Source organism: Falco naumanni, chromosome 7, assembly GCF_017639655.2.
Source record: "Falco naumanni isolate bFalNau1 chromosome 7, bFalNau1.pat, whole genome shotgun sequence".
Lineage (NCBI taxonomy): Eukaryota > Metazoa > Chordata > Aves > Falconiformes > Falconidae > Falco > Falco naumanni.
The window spans coordinates 25340140-25354937 of record NC_054060.1 but is presented as its reverse complement, the minus strand read 5'-3'; positions in this window follow the sequence as shown (position 1 = coordinate 25354937).

Below are 14798 nucleotides of genomic sequence, written 5' to 3'. Positions count from 1 at the left end.
TGATCTGTTCAGGGCCTAAGGGGGTTTGCAGCTAAATAATTCTAGTTTGCTGTTAGACAGCTCTGCACCTGTCTTTTAGGTGGTGGTTTCACTCTGGGAGATGGTTTACATGAAGTAACACCAGGCACCCCTCTGTCCATTAGTGAAATGGAAGTTTATGGTTTGGCAGTTGTGCGCTGAAACATTTTTTGTACTGTCTTAACCTAAACACAGGCAGAAATGGCTAATATTTTACATAGCTGAGAGCAGGAATTAGTGTGCTGAACTCTTTCTTGCCCAAGGCCTGAATTCAGCTTCTGGTTGCTGCTGTAGGAGATGCCATTTACCACTGGTACTCAGAGGTACTCAACAACACTGTTCGTAAACCAGACAATATCACGTCATCTATGAACTCCAGCTAGAAAACACTGCCTTTTATAGGCTTAGTCATGCTGAAGCTGGCACAAAAGGAAAATACGCAAAGGAGTTCCTTGGGGTGTAAAAAGAAAAAAAAAATTACTGCATTAATAAAAGACTTTCAGGTAATACCCATCAAGGACTTAGTTTTAGCTTTCTGTAGGTTTAAAGGTTGCTATTACACATTGATGTAGCAGGTACTTCAAAAGACCTTTGGTGGATAGACACAGCAGGTGAGGATTTTTTTTCCCAGTTAAATAAAAGTTACCTATATTAAAAAAAATAAGGTTATGTCAGAAAAATACAAACACCTTGAATAGTATTTGGCTTCAAACAGCACTAGGCAGTGTAATCCACAGCTAGTGCAGTCCTACTCGTTCTCTGGGTCCCAAGTGTACTTGGTACACAGACTTTAATTTTAGGAATCCCCAGGAACATAATGGTAAAAGGCGTGCAGCTTAGAGGGGTTTAGCTGTCTAGTATTAACCAGAGATGGGAGAAGATATAAAAGTATTTATAAAAAAAATATTTCTAAACCCACCGTAGGTGCATCCAGTAAATATTGATTTGGAAAGCTGCAGTATAGTGCCTTTCTTTATGGAAAAAGTATGGCACCTTCCCATAAATATCTGAAAATAAAGGCTCACAGGGATAGCACAAACATCTGCTGATGGAAAAGGTGGCTGGCAAGCACCTGCCCCTGCAGATGGGTCATCCCTGAATCCAGCTCTCAGAAACCTGTCTTTTTCCCCGAGGTGGTCAACATGCAAGGCCAGAAGATCCCTTGCCAGCCAAAGGATGGCTTTGGGCTCCCCCCGGCAGCCCAGCGCTGGTCCGAGGCTGCTCTGCCCCAGGGAAAAGGCAGGTGCCTGGCACTCAGGTCTAACAAACCTAGCTGCCTATAAAGTTCATAAAGGTTTCATAGGACTGGTACGTTCCTTGGAAAACACCGCTTTGGCCATCTGGGCTCCCCTCTGGCCATCGATCCCCAGTGCGGTGAGTCAGGCCGCCTGTGCTTCCCTGCTCCTTGGCATCTGGTACCCAGGCAGGACCGTGCCGCCAGCGTTATCAGATGGGAAGTGGTATCTGGGAGATACGGCAAAGTAAACTGGTTTAGTGTTACCTGAAGCTTCTCAAGTGGCGTCTCTCTTTGCCACTTAAAGCTCCGGTGTAGAAAACCCCCAGAACTGTTTATTACCAGCTGCAGCGTGCTCACGCTTCTACTCAGTTATTTAAAAGTTTTGGATTAAATGAGAGTCCAAGTGATTAATCATCTGCCACTTTGCATTAGTATGTGGTCTCCTTCATGGGTAAGATAATTCCCATCATTACAGACCAAGAGAAACCAAACAAAAAATCGTCATGTCTCCATGCTCCCGTTCCACCCCGTGTTCACTTCCCTCCCGCCACAGGGGCGGCTGGGGGTGCCGGCACCCACCCGTGCGCTCGGGTCTCCTGGCAGAGCTGCTGTGGGCAGATGGGTGCACACCTCATGTGGCACGGGCATGGTGGAGGTCAGACGTGGGCACAGAAAATTTCAGCTGTTGTGATCTTCCCAAGCCAGAATAAGGACTACTAGGTAAAAGAAAAAAACCCAGCACGTTTCCATGCTGACCCGGGGATGTCCAGCAGCTGAGTCTGGGCTCCATGAGGAATTTCTTGTGAAAGATGGAAATAATCACAATCACTTGACCTGGTTATTAAACTGCCATAATCTGCTAGTGCAGAACAATAATGACAATTGTTTCTAAAAGTCATACACATAAAAAAAGACCCGTTTTGTGAAAGTTAGATTTTTTTACAGTAGATTAAAGAAGATGTATTTAAAAAGTATTGCTTGCCTGTATCCTACCCACTTTGAAATGGAAGGCAAAAGTGCTAACCTTGTAAGTGACAAGACAAATTTTCTTGACTGATTAATATTTTCATGCATTATTCAAATAACAAGAACGTACATCTCAAAATACACAAAATATTGCTGTAAATTGAAAATGTAGGAGTTTGGTTCTACTTGTACGTAAGGTAAATCAAAACAAAATCCAAGAGCTTCAGCACAGACTGAAACTCTTTAAATAGAAAGAATAGGGGAGGACAGGAACAAATTATTTGAAGATCATGTAGGTCAGAGAGGACCTGCGAGGGTCAGCAGTGCCAGCCCCACCACTGCCCACGTTAGCAGGAGGAGCAGGCTGAGGTGGTACTGGGTTGCTCAGGTCCGTGCCAGGCCTGGCGATGGGCCTCCAGGGAAAGTACAAGCCCAAGAACAATTGGACTTGATGATCTCAATGGTCTTTTCCAACCTGAGTGATTCCAAGAAGAGGCTGGGTCAGCACAGCGCTGGTGCCAGCGGATCTGGCCGAGGGAACAGGCATGGCTGGGGTGTGCACCCAGCTCCTCTCACACCCCTTGCTTGCCGTTTGGATGATTTCCTGAGCGCAACCACCCCACTGAGCCCTTTCTTGGGCAAACCTCCATCACACAGACATGACCTACAATTGCCTCCTGCCCCCTTTTAAAGCCTGAGCCTTCCTGCACCAAGGTGTGAAAGGCTTTTCTCAAGGCAGTGCCACCCCCTGTACACCCTCGCCTTTTTCCCCTGCAGAGCAGCCAGCTCGTGAGTCAGAGCCGTGGAGCCCCATGTGCTGCAGGGGCTGCTCCCACCTCCGCCCCAACACGCTGCAGTGGCCACTGGCCCCTTCTCCCCCAGTCCGTGAAACCAGTTTATGATCAAATCACTTTTTACCCAGATATTGCTTTAATTTACTATTAACGCAGTTTCACAATCTCCAGCACATACAGGATCAGAGTACTCCAATTTTAAGACTTGACATAAAAACAATTATTGCACTGTAAAATGGGATGTATCCAGCCATTTAAAGTGTCTTCCCATTGCCTTGAACTTTGTCAGAATTGAAAATTGCAATGATGAAGTCTTAATGACTCTGCAAAGTAATTTTTAATAGCTAGAGAACTTACTAGCTGCCCAAACTGCAGACCCCATGCCTGAATATTTCCCAGCATTTCTGTAATTTTGAAACGCCTTTGGCAAGTGAGAAAAAGATTTGGAAACTGTATTATACAGTCCTTCAGACCGTGTGTGAGCTGGAAGCACACATTCATCTTCCACAGACAGATTAAAGTCTTTCCAGACATTAAAGTATCAGCTGCAAAAAGTCAGGACATTGGCAAAACTGAAATAATTTCATTACATGATACACTCGAGAATATAAATATTCCCCTGGCAATTTAATTGTCATCTTAGAAATAAGCAACACAGCAATGAGTTACTCTCCTTGTAACTGTGCTGTGATGACCGTCTGTCCAAATAATGTTGGTGTTTCCATCACACAGTCATGAGAGAAATGCATCCCTTTGGCAAACGACAAACGGCAAATGGCAAACGGCCCAGGTTTGCCCCCGAGAGCCATGCCTGAGCTACACGGGAGTCAGGGAAGGGGCAGCACCGAGAGGTTTGCCATGGCACGGCCAAGGCGAGGAGGAGGGATGCTCACCATAGCCCATGGGCTGCCAAAAGGAGCTCGGGGCCCCTGAAGCCGGCTGTGGTCAGAAGAGCCGAGTCACCCCTTGTGCTGTAACTGCCCCGAGCCGGCCCCCAGCCAGCCCGTGCTGTCCCGCCGGCCCTGCAGCCCTTGCTCCTCACGCTTCACCTCACCGTGCGCTGCCTGAGCGAGGAGACATTTCGGGGAAACGAGGTGCCCACCCTGCGCGCCCTCCGCCACCGCACTCGCAGCGTGCCTTTGGCGGGCACCCAAGCTCCATCAGCCCCCTGCCTGAGGGGAAGCAGCTCCCGCCTGCCCAGACCCTCAGATTCAGGCTCTTTTTGGCCCCAGCATTTTTCCAGGTCTGTCCCCTCGGCCACCCTGGGCAGCTCCACGGTGACGCTGCTGCAGCGGGGAGCTGGAGGGAGGTGGTGGCAGGAGCAGCCCAATAGATGGATTATGCCAGAGCAAGGTAACTGTGTAATGTGACTTCTGTTACTCATCATTCCAGAGAAAAACACTTTTTCTTAGCTGGAGGAGTCACGCAAATACCTGTTCTCACGGGGGTGTCCTTGGGAAGGCTAGATGGCCGGGCAGGAGCCCGGTGGGGTCCCTGCTCCCCCGCCTCTCTGCCTGGCAGGCGTGGGGCACCGCATCCTTGCACAGACCCATCCTTCACCCGGGCTGGTCCAGCACCTGTGCGCAAAGTACCGAGATGCTGTTCCTCTGTGCATGGCTTGTGCTATGAAGGTGCTCTCACACCATAGTGCTCTCGGTATTATTTTATTGTAAATGAATGCTTCGACTAACTGGCCGTGCTCGCACTGTAATTCCCTAGCTCATGCTGATGACCCGCACAAATGCAGGTAACGAGGTGCACTGTGCTGGCTGGTGGTGACACCCGGCCGGGGGGCTCCTGGGTGGGGTGTGACACGGTGTGACCCTGCCGGTGCTCTCGGGGTGGGTGGGAAGGGGCAGGCTCTCTCGCTGCCTCCGCTCCAGAGCTGATACACCCTGGGGCAAAGATGTGCCACAGCTAGGGACCGAAGGGACAGCAGGGCCTGGGGCAGCTGGAGGGGAAAAGGAAAGCGCTTCAGTTTCAAAACTTAGTTTTTCGGAATAGGTAGAACAGTGTTTAGCTAGAAGGGAAATAGACATTGAAACAGCCATGGCCCTTTTCTCTAGAGGAGAGAAAAAGCACCTCTCTCCTTGCCCCCCCAACGCAGCAGGTTGTGTTCTTAGGTGGTGCTATTAGAAATTCAAGTCCTATGAATTCTGAAGTAGAAAAATGATATTGCTTTTGGTGATGTTACTTGAATTAGAGCTGAGTGCATGCTTGAGTGCTTTATTTAATTGGAGATGAAATTCAAATACTAATAGCTTTGAGCTGCACATTTTGGTAGATATTTTAGTCCTAAACTCTCCAGGCTGCAGAGCAGTTGTTTGGCCCATTATAGATGTTAGGATGCAGCAGGTATTTCATTCTGATGTAGATCTGAATGTGCCTTGCAGAATCCCTCCGTGCTTGTTACCAGTGCTGAGCGAAGAGATCAGCTTCTGCACTATTAATAGGTACATTTTAAGGTTCCTGTGTACGCTAAACTTAAATGCTGTACCTGTCAACTACACTACAACTGCAGGCAGCAAAGGGGGTGTCATGAAGGAATTGGAAGTCCTATAAACCCCCTCTGCCACCCCCAAAGGGCTGAACTGCACTCTCCTTGCCATCAGCAGAAGTTTGCCAAGGGACATGCCAGCGGTGGGGAAGAAGCTGCCTGGGAGCAGGTATCCCAGTGGGACTCCATGGAACAGGCTGGTTCCCCAGGGCTATCAAGGGTGTGAGGAGAGCAGGGATGAGCAGAAACATCTCATCTAAGGCTGAGGGAGTTGGGGCTGTTCAGCGTGGAGAGGAGAAGGCTCTAGGGGGTACCTTATAGCAGCCTTCCAGTGCCTAAAGGGGTCTTGTAAGGAACATGAGGAGGGACATTTTAGCAGGGATTGTAGCAATAGGGCAAGGGCTAATGGTGTTAAACTAAAAGAGGGTAGGAATAGACTAGATATAAGGAAGAAATGTTTTGCAGTGAGGGTGGTGGAGACACTGACACAGATTACCCGGAGAGGTGGTGGATGCTCCATCCCCGGAAACATTCATGGCCAGGTTGGTCAGGGCTTTGAGCAACCTCATCTAGTTGAAGATGTCCCTGCTCATTGCAGGGGGGTTGGACTAGATGGCCTTGAAAGGTCATCCTTTACCCACCCAAACCAATCTATAATACTATGATCCTACAACTGCTACCAATGCATGAGCCCATGGAAGAGACTTCCATAAGCCAGGGAGAAGAAAACGCAGCCTTACAGCCTGGAAAGAGAAGGGCTGCTGTCTGCGGGAAAGTGGAACAATCAAACACAGAAGAAAAGCCCTGCTGAAGCCAAAACCAATTTACAGTTCAGGGAAGTGCCTGGGTAACAGCCTGATTTGCTCCCCTGCCCACGGGAGCAATCGTAGCTCTTTAGTGTGGGTGAGCAGAGTGTGCGGGGGGCACGCGTGTCACTGGGCAGCTCCCTCCAGTAGTGCCTAGGGCAAGGGAAAAAAGGGGAAAAAAGGAAAAGAAAACTCTTCAGCCAGGTCGCTGCTGTTAGACCGAATAAACCCACTGGTGCCCAGAGCATCCCCAGGGAGGTGGGTAAGGGGTTGTGGGACCCCTCCTGCCTAACCTGGGAGAGCGCCGGCACAGCACCGGGGGCTGGCCTCAAACAAAACACAACTGGGTCACTGAGCTTCCTGCAGAGGGGAAACCAGCTTGGCTGCCCGTCGGAAAATGCTGTGTGTTTCTGACCTTGTCTGTGAGAGCCCCAGTCCATCCCAGCTACAGAACACTGGAGTCAGGAGGGAGGGGGGACTTGCAGGGTGCTGCTCCCAGCTGCTGGGATCACCAGCAGGCTGGGCTGGGCAGGATGGAGAGGGGTGAAGGGTCAGGGAAGAGCTCCACAGCTCTGATGGGAAAACCAGCCCAGTCTATGTCCCTTGTATGGACACGATAAACTACATGTTTCCAGCTTCCAATAAAAAATCTTCCAGTAACATGGAGTTAACGTTCAGATCCACTGTTTGTTCTGGATGTGCCCATGGGGCTTTATTGTAGAAAAGGGAATGGGAACCCATAGCTCAGCCCCCCAATCTCCCCGTGCCTGAGCTGCATGGGGAAACGTGGTCTCCCTGCATGAACTTCCAAGAGCAAGGACCTTGGCTGTGCCTGCTCCCCTCATGGTGCTGGCACCCCAAATCACAGCCAACATTGTGGAAGGTGCTTAGGACCTCGAGGGTCCAACCTTTGGGGGTGCTTGTGGGCCCCCCGGACCCATCCTGTCCCCCTCTGCCAGCACCAGTCCCTAAAGGCACAACATGTTTTGTCTCTTTCAGGGAAAGCATTTGAAGATGCAGATGTAAGGGTATGAAAATCCTTTCCCCAAGTGCTCCAGCCTCTTACCTGCCCCCATGAATAGACCACTGCAGGGTCTGCTTGTGCTTTACGAACAGGGTGATGCACTGCGTGTGTCTGACCTTGTTGCTCTGAGGGCCACCTCTTCGGCATGCAGGTTCTAAAACACAAAAACTCCCCAAAGCTTTAACCCAAACAGCATTTTAAAGCAGGGAAGCTGTAGACAGCATGGTCACCTTGCACGCCCGTGTAGCCAGCATCCTTTTAGATCAATTTGTGATGCAGCTGCTCTCCAAGTAATTCTTAAAATGAAGCTTGCTGCCATCTCTTCTCAGTTGCAGATGCCAGATCTGAGCCAAAGCAGGGGAATTGCCCAGCCACTGCACAAATCGCGCAGGAAAATGCTGCTGGGAAGTCAGCACTGAAAGAAACAGCATGGAAAATAATGCAGCACCGGGCACAAACCCTTCTGCAAGCAAAAGAGGACGAGTGGAGGCAAACGCAGCCTCCTGCGCACAAGCGTGGATCTGCTGCCTCGTCCAGGCAGCTGCTGCCTGTTTTGCAGGCACAGCACTGAGCTGGGGCCACAGCCACAGGAGTGGTGTGATGGTAGGAGTCTGGATATGGGTGGGGGCGAAGCCTTAGAGCAGGTAATAATACATCAGTTGCCTGCAACTGCCCTTGTGTGGTTTTGCCCACAAAACAGATGCATCTTGAAGGAGAGGTAGCGAAAGGCTGGAAGGAGTTGGCTGCCCCTTGCCACCTGCCCTGCCCATGGGAATCACACATTATCCTGGTTTCAGCTGGGATAGGGTTAATTTTCTCCTTTGTAGCTGGTGCAGTGCTGTGTTTTGGATTTAGGAGGAGAACGATGTTGGTAACACAGTGATGGTTTAGTTGTTGCTAGGTGGTGCTTACCCTAAGTCAAGGAGTTTTCAGCCTCCTGTGCTCTGACAGCGAGGAGGTGCACGAGAAGCTGGGAGGGAGCAGGGCCAGGACAGCTGACCCAGACTAGCCAAAGGGTTATTCCATACCATAGAACATCGTATCCAGTATATAAACCGGGCGGAGCTGGCCAGGGGCCCCTGATCACTGCTTGGGGATGGGATGGGCATTGGTCAGAGCGATGGTGAGCAATGGTATTGTGTATCACTTGTTTTTTTCTTTTGGATTTTATCCCTTTCTCCTTCTCCCTCCTTTTCATTGCAATTGTTATTTATTATTATGATTATGATTATTATTTCATTTATTATTTTTTTTCTTATCTCAGCCCACAAATTTTACCTTTTTCCTTATTCTCCTTCCCATCCTGGTGTGGGGGGAGCAGTGAGTGAGCAGCTGCGTGGTACTTAGCTGCCGGCTGGGGTTAAACCATGACCTGCATGCACACATATACTGCATGCCCTGTGTGAAGATGTCTCAGTACATTAAATGACCAAAGGAAAATGTACTCATTACTGCTCTGACGGCAGGGAGCGTTATGTCTTGCTGTGCCTTGGCTGGTGCCTGCACTGATGACTTGGCTAATGCCGTCCCGCAGGCAGGGCCCAGGGCACCCATGGGCAGTGGTCCCTGCCCTCCCACCCATCAGGTTGCTCTGTCTCACAGGAGGAGCCCGGGAAGACAGAAATCCCTGTGGCTGTCCTCGCTGGAGCCAAGTGCCTCCTGCTCTGCTCAGTGTTCATGAAGCAAGAGAGGGGAGCTGCGGTCAGAGCTCAGGGGCAGCTCAGAGCGCGGTGCAGGGACCCCCCAAGCATGCCCAGAGGGAAGGGGTGTGCGGCCAGGGCTGCAAACCCTCCACTGCCTTGCCACGCTCTGCGTGCTGCCCATGGGCAGCATGGAGGGGCCTTAGAGCATGGAAGCAGCTGAGCTGCAGGTTGGGGTTTTCCCAGTTTGTCTTTAAAGACTGGAGAAGGCTGCATCTCCTCTGTCAGGCTGCTTTTTCTGCAGGGAGCTTTTCTCCCCTCAGCACTGCAAAGCCAGCCTGGCTGGGCATGACCCAGCTAGGCACAACGGGTGTAGAGGAAGGCAGGCAGGTTGATTACCATTGATAATATACAGCTGTGTGCTGGCTTGGGGGCGGTGGGTTGGCTGATGGGGATAAGGTGCAGCTGTGGCTGGTTCCTGCTAAGGAGTTAAATAGCTCTAAGGGGGAGGGAAGAGGAGCAGTTGATGAAGGGAGACCTGGAAGAAGCAGAGGGAGGAGAGAGAGTACCCTGGAGGTAGGTGAGACAAGGAGAAGGGTGCAGCAGTGGCAAGAAGCAGAGGGACTGGCCTGAAGAAAGAGCACAAACAGTAGATGGGCTGTTGAAACCTTGTGTGGGATCGGTGGCTGTGCCGGGGCAAGGTGTGCCAAGTACTTATTGAGGTTAGCCTGGTATGGGGTGGTAAAAGCCTTGTTGCAGCCAGCTAGTTTTGAGAGTGCTGTGACAAACGGGGAGCCTGGGTTTCTCCATCCTGCTTGACCTGCTCCCCAGCCTTGATCCTCCTCTCCTGCCCCGCCACTTTCAGCCTTTCCTCCTGCAGGCTTTTTGATACTGGAAGTACCTAAAAGTAGCAGGAGCAGTGGAAAAAACAACTGATGTTACACAGATCGTGTTTTACACCTTGCAGGGTGTTATATGCTGAATTTTAAAATCGGGCTCCCTGCAGTCGGTTGGTGCCTCTCCGCAGAAAACCACTGGGTCACCGATGAGATTATCGACCTCACTGCCAGGCTGCCCCCAGCACCAGCTGCCCCATGCCTGCTGGGGTGACACACCGTGCCATGTACAGGGCTGGTGCATGGTGACTAGTGCCACTGCTGTGCCACCCAGCCCTTCTGCTGGCTCCAGCAGCGCTCCCACAGAGAAAGGCTTTCACGCTTCAAACAGCAAAGGCTGGGCTTTCCCAGAAGACAAGCTAGAGTGTTTCTTAAAGCAGAGAAAGGGTGAAATGAGGAGGTAAAACAAAGCAGAAATAAGGGCTGGCTGCAGACAGCTCTGCCTGTCCATCTGCGGGGGCGTACGTGTGTGCTGCCCACCTGGTGTGGGACTGTGGGTCCCCAGCTGAGATACTGGTGGCAGAAGATGCCCAGCAGAGCCAGGCTTCTGGGGAAGACCCTGTTCACCCAGCTTCAGCTTCCCAGAGACCTGCAAAGCTGCTACTGCTTTTGTGGGCAGCTACAGGGGCTATGTTATTTTACACTTGCCCACAACAAACTTAAAAAGACAATAACACTTGTTACGATTACAGCATGAAACGCAGAAACAGCCAGCAGTGAGTGCTGAATGCTGGCCTTTGGGCCACTTTAAGCTTTTTTTTTTTATAGATCTGAATGCCTTAGTGTGGCAGCGCAGGTGGGGCACGGGGGGCAGCGTGGGAGCTGGGCGGGGGGTGCCCTGTGGCAAAGCGGTGCCTGGCAATGCCAGGGAGGACCAGCCGAAACCTCTGCCAGTGGCTCCCCCATCAGTGACTGCTCACTGGTCACATCTCCCATCACCCCCATTCCTCCTCCTTGTTTAACCAGCCACCTCTCCCTGCCTTCACTCACAAAACAACATGCCATTTCATTCTTGAAAGGAGTTCAGCACAATAGAAACTATACATACCTGCCGTGAAGAGACATAACCTGTTATTTTGGAAGTTTTCTGACTTTAAAAGGGTAAACTTCAAAACACCAAGAGCAAGAAATATGGGTTTAAAGTCTCATCATTACTCTCTGGATAATTTGGATTCAGGACAATGGTGGTTCCCTGCTGGACCTTGCCATGAAGCAGCAGTAGCTCATTCACTGAATGATATTTTCTAATAGGGGTCACCACCAGTGGAAATACTCTGTCCTCAGAAGCCAGGGTGATCTCAGAACAATTCCCGCTTCCTGGGAGCTGGATGGACTGGATTTATTTTGACACTAGTTTGCTTCCAAATTTTGCTCTCATTAAAAGCAACACTGAGTGCTGTGTTGGGAGGTTTGGCATGGCAGGGAGCCAGTGCTGCTCCCGGCATGCACAGGGTGGCCCTGGGGACCATTTGTTTTGGATCAGCAAATGCTTAGGCTGTGCTGAGCTTCAAGAGAGCCTGGGGGGTGCTGAGCCCAGTTATATGGTTAAAAAAATGCACCTGAAGCTTCAGGCATCCCCTGCTGTCTGCCTCAGGGATGAACAACTAGATATATTTCCCTAAATACCCTAAATAAAATGTTAATGTTTCCAAATTACTGATACGCATATTGTCAGGAAAAATAAATTGAGGTAAAGTGTTTGCTTCCCTCTGCACCAGCACAGATACGTGTTTGAGTCACCAGGGGATGCTGAAAGCCCCAATCCATCAGCTCCAAACTGCCGTACGGCAGCGGGCACACAGGGGCTCACAAACACCCATGTTTCAGCCCAAGGAGGGTGGCTCTGCCATGTCCACAGCACAGCGAGAGGAGAGATGGAGGGAGGATATTTTATACTCACATTTATGCTTTTTACACCCATATATTCTCAGACAGGCACCCAGACTACCCCTGAGCTTCAGGCTCTGCTGTGCTGCATGAAGGATGCTGGGGGAGCCCAGGGCTGCAGCTGCACTAGAGGCACTGCAAAAGGCAGCGGCCCAAGTGACATTGTGTTCAGGATGTATGACAGCCCGGCAGGCTCAGGGACGCGTTTTTGGGGCCAGAAGGGAGGAGTTCAGCTCCTCCATCCCCAGGCAAAGGGAACTGGGCAGAGCCTCACGCTGCTCCGACACCCCAACATCTGGCTCGCGCTGCTCGAGGACCACCTTGGCTTTAGGGGTGACAGAGCTCCCTTGTCGCTGCCCAGGGCTGGTACCCGAACCGGGGGGTGGGAGGTGATACTGAGCTGGGGGGAGGTACGCGGTGCCAAGGCTGCTGGGCAGCTCAGCACTGAGGGGGGTGCCCGAGGCTGCCCAGGTCACGGCTGCTGGAGCTCCTCCAGCGATGCGCGTCTCTTCCTTGTCGGCTTCAATTCGCTGTGTTTAGAAAGATGGGAGAAAACGTGAGCGTCTCCCTGAGGAACGGGCTTTCAAAGGCTGTTTTCAGGAAAATGAAAAGCCTTTCTTTTAAAAAAGATTTGCTAGCTCTTTCACCGAGTGATGGCTGGGAACAGGAGCCTGCAGTGGGGCTGGGTGGTCACTGGATGTCAGTGTTGATTCATGCAGGGATAGGCACGGGTGGGGGGGTCTCAGCACCCCTAGGCTCAGCCCCCCACACCCAGCCAGAGCCCCCAGCCCACGGCCAGCTGCCATGAGTTCAATCAAAGCAAACACCACCGCACTCGCGGCGTGATGCTGTCCTGAGACCGTGGGCATGGATGTCGGGGTGCCCCTGTCACCGCTATCTCAGGCATGATCTTTCCCCCGACGTCCAGGGGTGAGCGCTCCATCCCCCATCAGCAGTGTCCCAGCCCGCAGCATTGCTTGTCCCCAGCTCTACCTGGCTGCCACCTCCTGTCCCACCAGCTGTCCCTGCTGCTGCAAGGCCACGCGTGGCCAGGGAAGGTGGGCAAGCAGGGCCTTCTCCCTGGCAGGACCACCGGTAGCGATTTGGGGAGTGGGCTGTGGGGTGTGATCCATGCCCCCTCGCCGGCACCCCTCCTCTATCAGTGGAAAGGTGCGAGCGTGGGTGCTGTGGGGACTCCTGGCCCTGGGCTGCTGCCAGGGCTGCCCCTGCAAACCCAGCCCGGGCAGGGCGGCGCAGTGGGTCTTGGGCAGCGCTGGGCTGGCAGGGAATGCAGGTCTGGGCTGCTGAGGCTGCCCTTGGAGGCTGAAAAAGAGCCTGAAATGGCACAGCTGGGTCAGAGAAGGACCCCTCAATGCTACCCTCCAGCCCTGGAGCCTGCTGTGGGGATGGAGTCATGGAACATGCTTGGTCTTGGCCCGTGGTTAAAGAAGGAGGAGGAAAAATTGTATCCCCTGCGAAAGCAGGGTGCTGGCGAGCTGCGGGGAGGGCCGATGCCTCCACTCTTCCCAGCTGCTGGAGGGACCGACAGCCCTGAGCATCCCAGTACCGACGCTGGGAGAAGTGCTGAGATCAGGGGGTGCTCCCATCCTGGGGGGTTCACCCTGCCGCAGGCTGCCCCCCTCTCCTGCACAGCCCACCCCTGGACCAGGGTGCTGGCAGGTGCAGAAATGGCCCATAATGGTTTGGGTTGGGCTGCTGTAATGGGAGACACTGCCAGCTGGCTGAGAAATGTCGGGCTTCGCAGCTGAGCTGTTGCAATAATGTGTTTTAGCTGGAGTTAAACGTACTAAGGCACCAGTGATCTCTTGCTGTAAAGCCTTCTGCTGTGGTGGAGGCATTACAAGGAGGTTTTTCTCCTCCTTTTAGTTACTGCAAAATGCGCTTTAATGAACTGGGCACTTCCCAGCCCATGTCCTGGTGAGCTCTGGGGCTGCAGCAGCACCACCAGGAATTCCCTTCGCAGATCCATGTCTTGATAACAGGTTCCATCGACTCTCACAGCATTGCTCGCTCATGTCCTCTTCCTCCTCCTCCCCACCAGCTTATGGCTGCCTTTACAGATGGCAGAGGGATTGTGTCAATGAAGGGGGCTCTGGTGTCCAAGTGACTCTTCCCTCAGGCAGGCAGAGGCTTTCTGTGCCACTTGGCGCTGCTGGCACGGCTCTCCTCCGGGGTATGCCCTGGATGTCTCCATAGGGAACACCAGCTCCTAACTCCCACCTGGTTCTCACCTGCAGCTCTCCCTGCAGAACTGCTTTGGGGTCCCTTTTTCTCTGTGGGATGCCTCCAGCCCTGCATGCCCCAGGGAGCATCTCCACCTCGGCAGAGCTCCCACCTCTTCTGTACATCTGCTCTCCTTGACCAAGAACCCACGGCAGGACCCTCCTCTCGCTGCACAGCTCCCCCCACCCCAGCCCCTCTCCAGACCTACTGATGCAGCGCACGGGGAAAAGCCCCCGTATGGGAAGGTCGCAGGCGCTGCCCACCTGGCCAAAGCTGCTGTTTGACTTCAGCCACGCTCACGCAGCCGTCAGTGCCAGCGCTGAGGCATCCAGCCTCCCCTCAGCTCCCACTGGGCAGTGGAGATTATGAATAAGTGTCTCTTAAATACAGCATTCTAGCATCTGCTTCATTCCCATGTGGTACTGGAAATCAAAGTTAATATTTGGAGGTATGCAGGCGCATACAGAAAGTATGTTTTGAGTTTTCTCTGCCTTACTGTTGATTTTAAACCCTGAATTGTCCTAAATGAAAAAGTGCTGTACTTGTGCAGATTAATTTGGAGAGCTAGAGATAATAATATTTTATAAATTTAACATGAATTTCCCAAAGGGTTTGTGGTTATTCAGATTAAACTAATTCATTTCAGGCTGGTACCCAACTAGGAAACAAACAGAGTCTTTTGTGTGTTTTTTTTTCTTCAAAATCCTCACCAAGCTCAGCGAGAAATCTGTGAAAACACAAAGTGAAATGAAGGGGTGGTGAAATCCCAGGAGAGGGGAGGCTGTGCAG